The sequence below is a fragment of the Leopardus geoffroyi genome, chromosome B3 (genome assembly GCF_018350155.1).
Source record: "Leopardus geoffroyi isolate Oge1 chromosome B3, O.geoffroyi_Oge1_pat1.0, whole genome shotgun sequence".
Taxonomy (NCBI): domain Eukaryota; kingdom Metazoa; phylum Chordata; class Mammalia; order Carnivora; family Felidae; genus Leopardus; species Leopardus geoffroyi.
Window position 1 is genome coordinate 127,455,950 of NC_059337.1, and position 15,980 is coordinate 127,471,929.

Sequence of the window (15,980 nt, forward strand, 5' to 3'; positions counted from 1 at the left end):
TAGTTCATCAGTTTTTACTCAGAATTTTTTTTTTATTTTTATTTAAAAAAAAATTTTTTTTCAACGTTTATTTATTTTGGGGACAGAGAGAGACAGAGCATGAACGGGGGAGGGGCAGAGAGAGAGGGAGACACAGAATCGGAAACAGGCTCCAGGCCCTGAGCCATCAGCCCAGAGCCCGACGCGGGGCTCGAACCCACGGACCGCGAGATCGTGACCTGGCTGAAGTCGGACGCTCAACCGACTGCGCCACCCAGGCGCCCCTCTACTCAGAATTTTTTAATAATACATAGAATGTGTAGTTAATAACAAAATACAAACATTAATTTGTCAATATTCCATTTTAAAATTTTGTTTCTTCTACTCTATAAGTAGACTAATTTGTGAAATAGGCAAAAATGCCATTATTTTTTACTTTATGTATATCAAACTGAATAATTATCTTGGTCAGTTCTTAGTGTAAAACTTAAGCACTATGATCTTATCACAGATTATCATAATCAATTTCAATTTAAATACTTTATAATGGATGGGGCCATAGACAAAAACCTTGGAAGAAGATGAGAATAAAGTAAAGGATTTTACATTATATACATTATATCCTTAGACTAATAGGTAAAAAAGGAACCTAAAATTCTTTTAGTTTGTCTCAATTTTTTTCAGAAAAATATCCCAGGCATTGGTGACAAAAACAAAACAACAATACAACACAATAATTAGGTTCGCACATCAGAAGTAGCAGTTGTAAATAAATAAATGATAATCTATGGTAAATAAGTTAAATAAATAAAATAATAATTTTAAAAAAATTAAGAAGTCCTATTTGAAGCCCTGCATTCAAGATAGGAGATAGTCATACATACTTCAATTCATTCTCTAATCATAGGTTTGTTATAAGTTAACTATTTTTTGTTTCTTTTTATTGATGGGCTTGTGTTTCTCCTAGCATCCTACCAACATTATTCCTACAGAGAGAACAAAATGAAAGCCTACAAAGAAGAGGTGAGTTAATACAATGTATGGAAGTTTCTTTTTAGATGGAAGAAATTATGTAATGCCTGCCCTTTAGTCCCAGTGTTCTGTGGGAAGGAGAGGTGACACAGGTTATGGAAGCAAGCATGAGGCATGTTTGTCTCGATTTCACCTCTCTGGGCTCATACTTAAAAACAGTGTATGATAGGTACATGAAAAAGTTCTTAACATTACCAGTCATCAGGGAAATGCAAATCAAAACCACAATGAGATATCACTTCACACTTGTTAGAATGGCTATTATCAAAAGATAAGAAATAACAAGCATAGGTGAGAATGTGGAGAGAAAAGAACCCTTGTGAACTGTTGGTGGGATTATATATTAGTACAGCCATTGTGGAAGCCAGTATGGAGGATCCTCAAAAAATTAAAGACAGGACTACCATATGACCCAGTAATTCTACTATTGGGTATTTATGCAAAAGAAAATGAAAACACTAATTTCAAAAAGATAATATGCATCTTCATGTTGATTGCATTTTTTGACAATAGCTAAGGAATGGAAACAACATAAGGGTCCATTAGTAGATGAATGGATAAAGAAAATGTGAGACACACACACACACACACACACACACACACACACACACACACTGCAATACTACTCAGTTATAAAATGTGAGGTTACACTTTGAACGCAAATCAAGTTCCTCATGCACCCAATATCAAATCACCTAAATGTATAAAACAAATACTAACATCTGAAAGGAGGAATAGCCAGCAGTACAATAATAGCAAGGGACATTAATATCTCATTTTCAACAACAGATAGATTATCCAGACAGAAAATCAGTATGGAAATGTTGAACTTAAACTAGTCATTAGACCTGATGGACCCAACAGGGATACACAGAAATTCCACTCAAGAATAGCAGACTAGAAATTCTGCTCACATGCACATGGAACATTCTCCAGGATAGAGAATATGTTAGGCCACTAAAGTTTTAATAAACTTAATTGAAATCTTATCAAACATCTTTTATGACCACAATGACATGGAACTAGAAATAAATTACAATAAGAAAACTGGAAAATTCATAAATACTTGCAAGTTAAACAACATTCTTCAGAACAGCCAGTGGGTCAAAGAAGAAATCAAAATCAAAATAAAAAAAGATATCTTGAGATCAGTGAAAATGGAAACATAACATTTAAAAACTTATGAGATGCAGTAAGTTTATAGTGATAAAGAAATTCACATAAACAACTTAACATTATACTTAAAGTAAACAGAAAAAAGAACAGATTAAGCACAAAGTTAGTAGAAGGAAGGAAATAACAAAGATCAGAGCAGAAATACGTGAAATAGAGACTTGAAGACAATAGAAAAGATCAATGAAGCCAAGAGCTTTTTTTTGAAAAGATAAACAAAATTCACAAATCTTTAGTTAGACTAAGGAAATAAGACCGATTACTCAAATCAGAAATGAAAGAGGAGACATTTACAACAGATAAAAAAGAAGTCATAAGGATCATAAGTGACTATTATGAACAATTATATGCAAACAAATTTGATGACCCAGAAGAAATTAATAAATTCCCAGAAACATACAACCAACTTTTTCTTTCTTTTCTTTAATTTCCTCAGCAAGGCACAGAGTCACCTAGTGACCATCTGACTCTCATTTGCCAGGAGCTTAGTATACTGCAGAGGCTGTAAGACTGCAGTTGTAAATGGGACAGCTTTCTTAATTTCACCTCCTGGAAGATTTAATATTATTAAAGTGTCCATACAACCCCAAACAATCTATAGCTTCAATGAAATCCATACCAACATTCTAAGGGCATTTTTTCACAGGTGTAGAAGAAAAAGTCTTAAAATTCATAGCAAACCACATGGGGTGCATGGGAAGCTCAGTCGGTTAAGCATCCAACTTCAGCTCAGGTCATGCTCTCACAGTCTGTGAGTTCGAGCCCCATGTTGGGCTCTGTGCTGACAGCTCAGAGCCTGGAGCCTGCTTCGGATTCTATGTCTCCCTCTCTTCTTTGCTCCTCCACTGCTTGTTCTCTCTCTCTCTCTCTCTCTGTCTCACTCTCTCTCTCTCTCAAAAATAAATAAACATTTAAAAAATTAAAATTCATAGGGAACCACAAAAGTCCCCAAATATCAAAGCAATCTTGAGAAAAGAGAGCAAAGCATAACATTCCCGATTCCAAACTATATTGCAAAGCTATAGCAATCAAAAACAGTATAGTATTGACATAAAAACAGGAATATAGAACAGAATAGAGTCCAGAAATAAACTCACACATAAACTCAAACATTGTTATTTTTTTTTAATGTTTATTTATTTTAGAGAGAGAGAGCATGAGCAGGGGAGGGGCAAAGACAGAGGGAGACACAAAATCCAAAGCAGACTCCAGGCTGCAAGCTGTCAGCACAGAGCCTGACGCAGGGCTCAAACCCACGAACTGTGAGATCATGGCCTGAGCTTAACCGACTGAATCACCCAGGTGCCCCCATTATTAATTCTTGACAGAGGCACCAAGAATATACACTGGAGAAATGATAATCTCTTCAGTAAATGGCACAGGGAAAAATGGCTAGCCACATGCAAAAGAATGATACCAGACCCCTGTGTTACATCACACAAAAATCAACTTCAAAATGGATTAAAGACTTGAATATAAAACCTTAAATGATAAAATTCCTACTTAAAACCATATCAGGTAAGCCCCTTGACACTGGTCTTGGCAATGATTTTTGGATCTGACACCAAAAACAAAAGCAAAAATAAACACATGATACGACATCAAACAAAACCTTTTGCATATCAATAGAATGAAAAGACAACCTATGAAATGTGAGAAAATATCCAATAAGGGGTTAATATTCAAAATATACAAGGAACTCACATAACTGAATAGAAAAGCAAAAACCAAACAAATACCCTAATTTAAACAATGGAGAAAGGGTCCTAATACACTTTTTTCTAAAGAAGACGTACAAATGGCAAATAGGTACATGAAAAAGTGTTCGACATCACTAATCATCAGGGAAATGCAGACCAAAACCACAATGAGATATCACCTCACACATGTTAGGATGTCTGTCATCAAAAAGACAAGAGATAAATACTGGTGAAGGTGTGGAAAAAAGGGAATCCTTGACCACCACTGATAGGAATGTAAACTGGTACAAGCCACTATCAAAAACAGTCATGAGGAGGCACCTGTGTGGCTCATGGCTCAGGCAGTTATGTGTTTGACTTGGGCTTAGGTCATGATTTAACAGTTTGTGAGTTTGAGCCCCACATCAGTTCTCTGCTGTTGGCACAGAGCCCGCTTAAGATCCTCTGTCCCCCTGTCTCTCTGGCCCTCCCCCCTGGTGTTCTCGTTCTCTTTCTCTCTTTCTCAAAATAAATAAACTTAAAAAAGTGAAGTTCCTCAAGATTCTAAAAATAAAACTACTATATAAAATCCAGCAATCGATTTCTGGATATATCCAAAGGAAATGAAATCAGAATCCTGAAGAGATATCAGTACCCTCATGTTCATTGCAGCATTGTTCACAATAGCTGTGATAGGAAAAAACCGAAGCATTCATCAGTGGATAAAGGAAATATGATATATTCTATATTCACTAGAATATACTTCACATTCAGTATATAATATTACACAACTCAGTTAGAAAAGAACATTAGAATATTCAGCTTAATATAATTACATCACATAGATTCTCCTGTCCCTCTCCCTTATTGCAGTCTTAATAAACAATTACATTCCCTATCATGAAAAAATGAAACTGAGCAAGAAAAGATCTAGTGAAAAAAGTACACATATTTTTATTTATTCTTAAATTTATTTCTTTTGAGAGCAAGAGAGTGCATGTGAGCAGGGGAGAGGCAGAGAGAGAGAGAATCCCAAGCAGGCTCTGTGCTGACAGCATGATGCCTGATGTGGGGCTCGAACCATGAGGTCGTGACCTGAGCCAAAATCAAGAAGTTGGATGCTTAACCCAGTGAGTCACTCAGGGGCCCCAATACACATATTTTGAAAGTGAAGAGACTTAAATATATATTTTATATGTATTTATTATGTTATTTATCCTTAAAAAAGAAGAAAATCTGCCATTTGCAACAACATGGACGAATCTGGAGGGCATTATGGTAAGTGAAGTAAATCAGAAAGAGAAGGACAGTTACAGAATTACAGCATGGTATCACTTACATATGGAATAAAAAAAAATCAAACTCACAGAGACAGAGTAGAATGCTGGTTACCAGGGGCTGGGAAGGTGGGGTAAAGAGGAAGATGTTGGTTAAAGATACAAACTGTTAGAAGATGAATAAGATTTGAGGATCTAGTGTATAACATGGTGACTGTAGTTGCTAATACTGTATTGTGTAACTGAAATTTGCTAAGAGAGTAGAACTTAAGTATTCTCACTAAAAAAGTAAATATGTGAAGTGATGGATTTGTTCATTAATTCAACTGTGGAAATCTTTTATACACACACACACACACACACACACACACACATATCAGGTCATTATGTAATACACTTTAAACATATTACAACTCTATCAATCATACCTCAGTAAAACTGGAAAAAATATGTTTCTCATGAAAACTGTGGTAGGAAAGACACCTCAGGGAGAAGATGAATTTTGAGGAGGATATTGTAGAACTTCTCTTGGATTTGCGTGAAAGAAGCCAGTTAACAAACCTAAGTAATTTTAACAGTTACTCTTTAATAAAAGTTAGTCTTTGTATTCTAGCCCTAAGAAACATTCTATTAAATGCTGAACCTTTGGAAACAGTGAAGACATTACTGAAACAGGAATGTGACTTTTCATATAGTTCATCCTTAAAAGGGTCCAGTCACTCGTGATATATAATACAGTTTTCAAAACATTCTTAAATTAAACCTTCATCTTTGTGTTTTCTTTTTGTGTGACTGATAAATTGAATTTGACATTCCTCAAAACAATTACATTTTATATAACTTTAGTTTTCTTGATCAAAAGACATTATAATCTATTTACTTTCATGACTAATTTTCTGAACGATGAAAACTTAAAAAATACAACCTATTTTGTCCAGTACTAAGGCCAGCATTTTTAATGAGACCATGCTATTTGCAATTGTTTTTCAGTTATACCTTGAAGAGTCTACAAATGTTTCATCCTTTCGTTTTTTTCAATGTCTGCAGTGGTGTGATTTTCCTCCCAATAAACTCCAAAAAGTCTCCTTTATTAATATTTTTGGCACCTACGTGTTGCCAAGCCCAGTGGCCGAGTGACCAGTTCTCAAAACAGATAGTAAGCTATCTTTCTTTAAATCCTTTTTTTTTTTTTGTAATTTGGATTTTAGGTCACCACATTCTTGTAACTTTCTTCTTATTTCAGTGACCACTCTATATTAGTCTTCTTTGCAGTAATCTTCCTTCTTTTTATAGTCTTTAAATATCATAGTGCTTCAGGGCTTAGAACTTGGCCATCCTTTTGTCTCTTTAAAATTTTTTTTCATGTTATTTATTTTTGGCAGAGGGAGGGAGAGACAGAGTGGGAGCAGGAGAGGGGCAGAGAGAGAGGGAGACAGAGAATCCGAAGCAGGGTCCAGGCTCTGAGCTGTTAGCACGGAGCCAGACCTAGGGCTCAAGCTCATGAACTGTGAGATCATGACCTGAGCCCAAGTCGGGCGCCTGACTGAGCCATGCAGGCGCCCCCTTTTATCTTTTTATACTCATTTTCCTTGGGATGTGTAACTTTAACAACATCAAAGACTTCTAAATTTTGAATTCCTGATTGGACTTCTGTATTCACTGATCTACTGGCTTGACACTCCTATTTAGATCTAGAGGGCCTCTTAATCTCAATATAGCTTTAGGCTAACATTTGATATTTGCACTCATAACTGTTCAGTTCCAAGTATTTTCAGTTTTAGAAAATAACACAGCATTGAAATATACTCCAAATATATTTCTTATCACGTTCTCTGCCACTACCCCAGCCAAGCTGCCAACCATCTCTTGCTTTGATTATTCAGTCATCTCCTGATTTGTGCCATTTCTGCCATTTTGTTTCTTCCCATAAACTGTTCATTCATACATTGTAGTCAGAGTGACTGCTTTAATATAAAAGTTATGTTTCTACATGTGTTAGATTATTCTGGATCCTTTCAATGAACCACTGTTCTCTATATGATCCAGTTTTGGCTCCACTAAAACTCCATCCCTGGTTTTTGTTTTCCCTTTTCCCCACTATATTTTAACCACTTGGCCTCTTTTCTGTTCCTCAAACATCTCCCCAAAAGTCTCTTTCTCTAGAAAAATGCAAACCTCACCCTTTACCTCAGGCATGTTTCTGCTCAAATAGCGACTTTTTTACTTATCCACCTGATCCAAAATAGTCACTCTAATTTATTCTGTCTTCACATAAGCATACTACTTATCACTGCTTGACATTATCTTAATCATATATTTGCTTTTTAAAAATATTTTTTTATCCTCTGCCTTCCTAAAATGTAAAGTCCAAGAAGGAAAAAGACTGTACCACATACTCTTAGAAGAATAATAACTCAATGACAGACTGATTGAATGAATGAATGAATAATGCCTATCTCTGTTAAATCTTTTCTCAAACTAGTTTCCTCTGTGCATCTCATCTTTTGAAGCCCGGACTTGATGAGTCTGATCTTATACATTGAGAGCCAGGCAACTTAAAAGAAAGATGGGTACCACCATTTATAGTGCCTTTAATTTTTATGTAGCTTGTATTGAGATAGTGCTTCTACTGCTGTAGAAACAACAATCTGGCGACTGTGTGTTTAAAATGACTATTTGAATATTGTCCACTTTAGCAAGAAGTATTGCTAGAAAATGTAGTGCCCCAAGATAGGATGGTCATTTTGTAAGGAAAAACTTTAATGAGATAAGGTGAGCTGTTAGAACTTGAGGTTTTTGAGATTTATAAACAAGCAAACAAACAAACAAACAAATAAATTTTTTCCAGAGCGCTGAGGAGTATTTTCTAAGTGTCAACTAAAAAGTGGTAAATAACAAGTATCTGGGGAAAAAAAAAAAAAAAACCAGTTTCCATATCCAGCCAGTGTTCAATAACTTTTATGCCTCTGGTGGAAATGAACTGCTATAGAATATGCTCATCATTTTACTAGTATAGGAACCTTCAATATTACCTAGGAAGAATTATTGAAAATTAAATATCTAGTGGATGTTAAATCTCTCATAAATAGAATTTACTTGGAGAAATACGATAATATTTGGTTAGCACTGTCTGTGAAATTGACATTAGAGAGATTAACAAGATACTTTCTAGACATTATTACCCACAAGAATGAGGAATAAGGCAAATTAAATGAAATCTCTTGTTTTAAAATTCTAGGAAGCAGAAACAAACACAAAGATTTCTTGTACAATCTTACTTAAATATCCAATAGTAATCAGGTTTCTTTTACTGTAACTTCCTAAGAAGAGTATCTGCAGATTTCATTCTTTCTGTAAAAGTTAACACTATTGACTCTTTATAAATAACACTGTTTGAAACTCTGGACTTCATATTTCTTTCATTTGCTGCCAGACCATAGGGTCAGAGCTCTTATCATGTAAAGACCCTGAAAAAGTTATTATGTGACTTGATCCTCTGACTTCATATAATAAAATGCAAAAAAGACGAGCATATTTCAAAGCTTATATGTGCATGTGAGGCCATCTGTACCACCACTCATTTTGTTTCTAACCAATTATTAAGCTCATTGTATTCATAAAGGCTTTAAACTTTAAGTAAATTAGCTCATCAAGATAGTTTTGACGTGCCAGAAACCATATTGTGGCTACAGCGATTTTATTGAGTAAATCCGAAATTTTTTCTTATTTTTTTCACATGGGTTTCATTTTTCCTAGATGATTCAAAACAAAATCAAGTCTATCCTTTACTTTAATTAAATATATTATGAGGTAAAGTAGGCATAATTGTCTTGATGCTCTGTTAAAAAAGCCTGCATTTCTAAAATATACAACTATCTTGTAGAAATAGAGAGTTTGCTACTAATGGAATCACTGTCTGCCCAGTGATATAACACACAGAAATCCTAGCATCTAGATGTTACCAAGGACCTTAGGGGGGGTACAGTAGGCTGAAACCATAGAGTGCTCTACAAGAGTATATGTCTTTTATAACATCTGTCTTTTATCAGTAGTAGCAGATAAACTATATGCCTGTATTTAATTTTAAATGTTTCCAGGTTTTTAAAAATAAAATATTTATTCTAAATGTAATATGCAATTATGAATGTATTCAGATATAAGACATTTTCATTTTCATTTAATGGGTAATTCATTTCTGAGCAAGCTGATGTGTCTTTTATTTGTGAAAGCTCATCAAGGGACTGTTCCTTTCCTTGTTTAATGCAGTTTACTTTGCACAACCAGGCAGCGTTCCCTGGCTGATTACACTAATTTCTTTTTCCTAGCTAGCCTTGGAAGTCTTTGATATTATAGAACTACACTGACTGCTGCCAAAGGGGAAACTTTTGTGAATGTCTGATATAAAATGTTCTGCTTTGGATGAAAGGGATTCCCTAGAAGTGGATTTTAAATCCCTTTTAGACATTTTCTGCTGGCTGTTAACTCTATACTCATCATTTTGTCTGTGACTGTTATATGTGACGTATTTCAGTGGAAGTTGTTATGGGAAATTTTAAATACCTGCACCCTCATAGACTGACACATTTCCTGATTATTAGGGTCTGCATTTGAATTGCTAGCTAGTGTTGTAGATTGGTTTCATACTGATTCGTTTAAATTCTTGCCACAGTTTACCTTTTTTTTTTTCTTTTCCTAACAAGTATGTGTTTGTTACCTGCCATGCAAAACACACCATGTTTGTTTCTGGGCATATGATAATGGATAGAGCACGTATGGCCTGTACCTTCCATTTCTACTGTAAATGAGACAAACACCAAAAATAACTAATTTAAAAACAACTATTATAAAAATGATAAAAGAGGAATTCCACTTTATAAATTCTATTGTAAATAATAACACATTTCTTGTCATGGCCAAAGAAGACAGTATAGCCTACTGAACAAAGCAGAGTAACCATTACTAATCTCCTTAAAAATTAGAGCTTTGCTTAAAATAAGTGAGCTGGCTTCCATAGGCAAAGAAAAAATATTATCTATGCTATGTAAACATGGGATGGAGAACATATTGTGCAGTGATATTTTTTTATTTCAGTGGACTTTCTGGATAAATTAAAAGTAACATAATAAATTCTGTGATGCTTAGCTACTTCAGAAGGAAACTGCAGCAAAATGGTAGACAGGATAACAGCTATTGGCTACTGGCTTTAGGTTGAAGTAGGTGGAACTTGAATGCACATTGAACCAATTCCAGTTTGTCACTTTTTATTTGTTTGTTTTTTATTGTTTCAGATGCTTTTACTTTCTCCAACGCAACTGTAATCTCTGTAGGCATTCAAGTGAATATTGACTTATTTTAATTTATGCAATAAACGACATATCAATAATACATGTTCTGTGCTATCATCAGAAAGTTCAGTCAATGAAGAAATTATTCATTTTTCACAACTGTGGTCATATTTAGTCCTTGATACTCAAAGACACACCTAGCTGCTTAGCTAGAAAATATATTTTAAAATGTAAAAAAAAAATGAAAAAATACATTTTAATGACATACATCATCATTTAAAAAAAAAGGGAAAACAGAAACTGTGTTCCAATTTGAACCTGTGTAAACACAACTTAAAGTGAATCTCTATAATAGAATTTGTTTTTAAAGTTAAAGTGTGTCTATTATTCAATACAAATGAATAAGTAGAGAAAAACCAACAGATACCATGGACCCCTGGCTGTTTTCCAGCTCATAGTTCTGTTATGAATATACACGGTTGAGAACTGGCTTCAGTGGTTGTGGATTGTGGTGGCTTAAGTCACTGAACATTCTTCATTTAGACTTGTTGGGGCTATTGCGAATAAAGAATAATTTGCCATCCCTTTTTTGCATGCATTTTTAACCTTGAACTAGAACAGTAATTGTAATATCTCAACTGATTTATTAAAATGAGTTTTATTAAAATAAGAACTGCTCCATTTAACAATAAAAAGGGTCGAGGTAGGAGATAAGTGAATTTCATATGTAAATGACTTTAACCAGCTGAATTGAAATATGTTTAAATTATCTTTCACTTGTAGTTATTGTGTTACCAATAAATTGGATTCATAAACTTTAATATAGTAGGAGATTTTGCAAGAAATAGTGCTTCATAAGTATAAGTATTATTTATTTATATAATTATAAGCATACGTCACCACCACCACTGCTCCTTCAGTGGTAGAAAACAAACTTCAGCAGAGTTTTATAAATACAAACACAAATTTTTAAGGATTTGTTATTATTTAGGCAGTTATTAAAGATGACAGATTTTAAAAGAGGATGTGAGATATCTACTAACTGTGATCCCTGGCAAGTTATGAAATCTCAGTAAGCCTCAACTCCATATCTGTAAATAGATAATAGTAACATTGACCCTGCAGTTCCTTAAGGAATAAGTGAAATAATATACAGGTAACAGTGAGTAGGATGTCTCACCTTCAGTGGATGCTCAATAAAGAGATGTTATTGTTCAAAATAGCATGAAAAAATTGCTTAGATGAAAAATGGCTTTACTCCATGAAGAAAAATAAGGGAAACGGGCTGTGATTTCATAAGTCTTTAATGCTTTCATTTATAAAGCTTGAATATTCTGTTATCCATCAGGATGAGAGGGATGGGAGTGAAAGATAGGAAGTATAGTTACAGCAGCCATGCAACTGTTTATGAAATAATTAGGGAAGGATGAAATAATGAAAAGTAAACTTTGACTTCTCGTTTCGTAATATAGCATACTCGCTATCCAGAAAAAACACTTCCGATATAGAAAACCAAAGATATAGATTAAATTACAGCAAAAGAAAACAACAGCAAAGAAAAACTTCACAAAGTCATGTTTGACCTCATGAGAAGCAAACAAAGAAATATTAGAGGTCATAAAGAACAAAGACAGATGAACTGTCCGTAGAACACAAGACCAGGCTTTCTCATGCTATCCACCAATCTCTGGCAGAATAGTTTTGTTTTTAATGAGTTAACAATGAAAATAAGAGACAGAGAACTCCAGAAACTTGTTATTGCAGTGGGTACTGTAGGAAAAAACATGCTCTGAAAATTGTATCAACTGAGAATCACTACCAACGTGCCTGTTATCATGGGGCTTTGGAACCTACATTCATAACACTTTTAAGGCTAAAATATGCAAGCAAAATGTCTTCTTTAAGGTGATCCTGTGTGTTAGTCCCAGAAGATACTTAGCAGAAAAATCACAGATACTCTTTGTAGCCCGTGGTGTAAACAAAGATATTTAAAACTCCCTGTAAATTTCTAAGAAATAGGAACTCACAAAGAAAAATCAGAAAACATGCAAAGAAACAAGCCACATGAAGCCAGAGTAAGCAGAAACAAGCATGAGAATGAGACCTGCATAAACTGCAGGTATTTGAATAGCCAAATACAGAATACTAAATGAATTCAATATACTTAAAGAAGATTTCAAAAATAATACTAAATGCACACTGAATACCAATTTGTTGTGAGCTAAATTGTGCCCTTCAAAAATTTATGTTTTGAAACCCTAACCGTCAGTACCTCAGAATGTGACTCTACTTGGAGATACAGCTTGTAAAGAGGTAATTAAGTTAAAGTGGGGTCCTTACCATGATTTAATCTAAATGTGTCCTTATTAGAAGAAGAAATTTGGACACACAGAGGGACCGCAGGTGCACACACACAGAGAATACCTCGTGAGGACACAGCAAGGAAGAAAGCAACTGTTTGCCAACCAAGAAAAGAGGCTTCAGAAGCAACCATATCTGCCAACACCTTCATCTTAGACTTCCATCCTTCAGACCATGAGAAAATCAGTTTTCTGGTTTTAATCCATCCAGTTTGTGGTATTTTTTTAATAACAGCCCTAGCAAAATAATACAGTATAAAAATGAGCAAATATTAAAAAAAAATAAACTTACAGTATGAAAAACAAATTACTTGAAACCAGATAATTAATTGACATTAACACTTGAATTAAACACTCTTCAAGAGGAAGAATCAGGAGCAAAAATTTGTCCAATAAGATATCAAGATTTATCCAATACCCTTACTAATTCAGACAGTGTGGAATTGCTGCAAGCCTAGGCAAATATACTAAAGTAGTGGTATACATAGTATATGACCCAGAAATTGGGTTACCGTTTATCCCAGTTTTATTGGGATGGCTCAGTTTACACCAGTTGTCTTGATGTCTCACTTACTTTAGTAATTTTAGTACTGTCAAAATTGTCAGTTTGAGTCATAAATTACTATCACCGGATCTCCATATTTTGGAACTTTGAGGAAAGGACAAACTAGTTAATGAATGTTACTAGCAAAAAAAATTCAACCTACAGAAAAATTTAAATTAGATGCCTGTTCACACCAAATTCCAAATTCAGTTGGTACAAATATTGTGAAAACAATTTAGCATTACATGTGGAGGATGGAAATGGAGTAAGTGGCCATGTACCCAAGCCTTGGTCTTGAATCTCAGCGCAGAGGAAGGTTATCTGTTTCTAATTGGTCTGCTGCAAGGGGCACTTTTTGCAAATCTGCTTTCCTGAAACGGCACTTTTTTATTTGAATTCTCACAAATTGCTCACATTGCTAAGGTGCTGGCCGTGGCCCTGATTGGACTTTAGTGCTAGGTAATAGTTATCTGAGATAACTTTAATTTTTGATGATACAGTTCTCATTATTGATTCACTTTTTATTTATGAGTCTTTGGAGTCATAAATCATTTTCATGTGTGCTCTTATCTAACCATTATCTCCATCTTAATATTCTGGCTGTTCACTTAGGACAAAGTGCATGCTCTTAGGAGGGCGCTATTGCACAAAAAAATAAGATGGGAAAGGGAAATTCTGGATTCATAACTGCATCCAGAGGCTAGTTTTGAGAGTTTCAGAATGGTTTGATACTTTGTTACTTTATGTTCCAAGGCTATGAAACATGCATAATAATACCACCCCATAGGATGGGGTATGAGTTAAGTGAGGTATCTTCTTCCTGTAAAAGCTCCCGGTGCTATGTCACATACATAACAGTACTAAATGAATGCTAGCTCTCACTTTTTGTGTTTATTTTTAATAAATTGAATTTATTCATCTCTTCACTTCCACCAGCAAATATAGTGTTGTTTTGTGATTTTGCCATCCATGATAGTAATAAGATTGTAATAAGTAATCTTACTACCTAATCTTATTACTACTTTTGAAGATTTGACAAAACCTGAGGTTTCTCTCCTTCATATTGGCAATTAGAAAATATCAAAGGTTTTGGGTTAATAAAACATTCTTTATTTTTAAAATATTCAATTATAAATCTGAGTACATGTATAAGAACAGTATTTATGATGGGTTTGCAGCTGGGACTAATTTACTTCTTCAAAGATCCCCTGAGGTCTGAGCGATGGACTGAACCCTTGTAAACTATGCTAGCATTATATTGAACTTTTTCTCAGAGTAAAAATACATAGAGAAAACAAAAGTTCCAGAACACACGGAGTAAGTGAATTTGTTAACCCTAAAGACTGGACTTGAATTCAGTCAATCTTTCCGAAATTAAAGAAATACAGAATTTCTGATGTTAAACTGAAATAATTTGTAGGGACCTATTTGAAGTCTTTAAACAAGATGAAGTCCTTCAAAAGAAAACTCCAAAGTTGTCCCTGCAAATCGACCAAGTTTCCTAAGTGAAGAATACAACAAAAATATATGCCTTCTAGGATGTGGTTTCTCTTTCGGTGAGCAAGGTTAAGGAGAAGCCAAGCAATTGGCAGGTTCAAAACCGGTAGCTTCTGTGGAGTCTTAGTGTGGCAGAGATCCAAGCATGGAAGCAAGCACATGGGACCAAGCCAAGAGCCATATTCTGTGGAAAGCTGGCTTATAAGTTGATCTTTGAAACTAGCAGCCCATCGAGGTTTCCCCTCCTTGTCAGTATATTTTTTCTTATTTAGTAGACATCTTAGGAAGATGGTATACTAACTATAGTAAAAAGGATTTTAGAAATAGAAAATGAAATTGTCTATAGTATTATCTTCCAATAAGGTTATTTGTATTAATTCACATTTCTCTTATATCCTGTCAATGCGCAAAGATATTTTATCCAGTCATAATGTTACTGAAAATACGATCTTATGTGCTAAGAATTTAACATAATAGCCTTCATGTAGTTTCATAATAATGTTTGTTGCCACATGTTATTTTATTACATAGTATTGCATATGATTACATATATGATACAATAATCTGTAGCAATGAAAAAAATAATTGTGAAAAAAAGACATTCCCTCATTTTTAGATGTTTAACATAGCATTCTTTTTTTTTACTGGTTTAGGCACTGGCATAGTAAATATACAAAAAAAAAATTTTTTTCTTCTATTACACTTTTCCCCTGAGGCTTATTAGTATAAATATCACCTTTGGGGCTTGTCATTTATTTTTTCCCAGAAAGTTATATGCCAAAATTAAAAACTACTGGAAATATCAGCCAACATCTGTCATTAATTGAGCCCACTCAGTGTTCTGGCCACTGTGCAAGGAGCTGGGGATATAACCAGCTCCTTAGATGAGTTTCTTGCTCTGATGATGTTTCCACTCTAGTGTTGGAGATACACCATAAACTATAGAATGTGCTTATCATCATTCTAGATAACCAAAAAAGCCTGTGAAGGCAGTTAGACCAGTGGAATAAAGTGTGTTTCAAAGAGGGCAAGACTAGGAAATTTAGTTGGGGAAGCCATGGAAAGCCTTCCTGAGTGAGATGTGAATAATGGGAAGGAGACAGAAGGTCCCAGAGAGAGAGAAGAGCAAGAACCAGGTCTTTCAACAGAAACAG